This window comes from Condylura cristata, unplaced genomic scaffold, assembly GCF_000260355.1.
Source record: "Condylura cristata isolate star-nosed mole 26May11 unplaced genomic scaffold, ConCri1.0 scaffold00030, whole genome shotgun sequence".
Lineage (NCBI taxonomy): Eukaryota > Metazoa > Chordata > Mammalia > Eulipotyphla > Talpidae > Condylura > Condylura cristata.
This window is the reverse complement of record NW_004567131.1, coordinates 25,247,278-25,249,081: the sequence shown is the minus strand read 5'-3', so window position 1 is coordinate 25,249,081 and position 1,804 is coordinate 25,247,278. Positions and strand designations below refer to the sequence as shown.

At 35.3% G+C, this 1,804-nt stretch overlaps 1 protein-coding gene across 1 annotated transcript in view; it reads left to right on the top strand.

The window, feature by feature from the left end:
- PRTFDC1 (phosphoribosyl transferase domain containing 1) overlaps positions 1–1,804 on the top strand; it is a 77,154-nt gene that overhangs the window by 67,368 nt on the left and 7,982 nt on the right. The window lies entirely within an intron of this gene.

The window sequence follows — 1,804 nt, the reverse complement described above, 5'->3', positions numbered from 1 at the left end:
TGCGCCACCAGGGAGGGCCTAAAAGTTAACCTTTTTAAAAAAAAAGATGTTAATCATTATAATTTTCTAAATTTAGGCAGTATAGGCTGTTTCAAGACTTATATAATATTTCAAGTCATTTACGTCAACAAATTTCAAGCAAGATTCAAAACATTTGGGTGTGGGGAGAATTCAGGATTGGAAATATAAATATGAGAGTACTAATCACTAGGATCTTTAGATTGAGATCCTTAATCTAAGAGGATTGATAGGGCATACCAAAAAAAAAAAAAAAAAAACTGTGGGTTTTTTTTTTTTAGATACAGTGTTTTAGTTAAGAATGATGGCTATGCATAATATCGTAACTTTTTTAAAGTACATCAGCATTTTAAATATTTTAAACTAACATATGAACACATTTAGAAAATTTTAGACTTTCTGTTTGTTTTTAAACATTTATACGTGTCACCTTAATTTTAAACTTTAAGTAAATTTTGACAACATATCTCTAGATTAGTGTGTACCCAATTCCTTCTTCATAGCCACCCCCCAACTTCTAGCTAAAGCTAATCTTTTTCAAAGATGACTTTTGGTGGGTAAGGTTTTGAATTTTCAAAAAAAAAGTGTACCTTTTTAGTATACCACTTATTAAGGCAAAAATATAGATCAACATAGTTTAGAATGGTTTTTCTTTGTAAGATTGAAACAAAAAGACCCTCAATTAGTAAATTAAGTTAATGTTCTCTAAGTAGTGTGGCTGGTTAATAGATCCATGATCAAAGTGAAAATGCACATCCTGACTAAATGTTATGGCTGACGATTATACTTACAGCAAATGTGTTCAGAATACCAATGGGACTCCCCTATAGGGAGAAGATGAGGGCATGACCTAAATGGACAAAATAATCTTACATTTTAATGACAAAATTAGCATTTTAAAAATCAATTTAATAAATTAAAGAAATACCATAATACAGAGAAAAACACCTGCAGAAAGATATTTCCACCAAAGGATACATTTGACACATAACATAATATAAAATTGAACAAGTTTTGCTTGGTTGCTTAATATTTTTATTAGCTAAATCTCTCTTGGATTAGATTTAAGACTCTTAAACTATCAGGTTAATTCCAGTTATTTTATTACATGAATCAACCATAGGACTAAATGAAAGATGTAGGACTCCATGTAAATAAAGATGCTGTTACTTCAAGGGATCATCCATACTGTTTCATTAGTTGGAATGGCATAGTATACACATCGTTTTAATTTCATGAGGCAGTATTGACATGTGCATACTAATCAATTAATAAGTGTGATTGGTTACTCCTATCTTCAACCGGTATTTATGGAAAATCAATATGCAGATACCATGTTAGAGATTGAGTATACTGAAGCAAGACAAACATGGTTCCCACTCTCATGGAGTTTATAGTTTAGTGGGGAAGCTAAAGACTTGCTGGACAAAAAATTAAAGTGAGACATAGTCAGAGTCCTTACGGGAGAACTAGAGAAATGCCTTAGGAGCATAGAGCAAGGGATATAGCCCTGTCATTAAAAATACAAACCCAGGCCCTCCCTGGTGGCACAGCAGGTTAAAGCACAGCACTAAGAAGCAAAAGCCACTGCAGGTCCTCCCTGGTGGCGCAGCGGGTTAAAGCCCTGCACCAAGAAGCTTAAGCCACTTCTGCATGAGTTCGATCCCCGCCTGCCCTGTAGGAGATCCACATGGCCAGGCAGACCTCTCCTGGCCCGCCCGCTGCTCCCCTCAGCAGTGTACTTTGATCATCTGCCTGTTCTGCTCCCCACTCTGTCTCTGGTGAA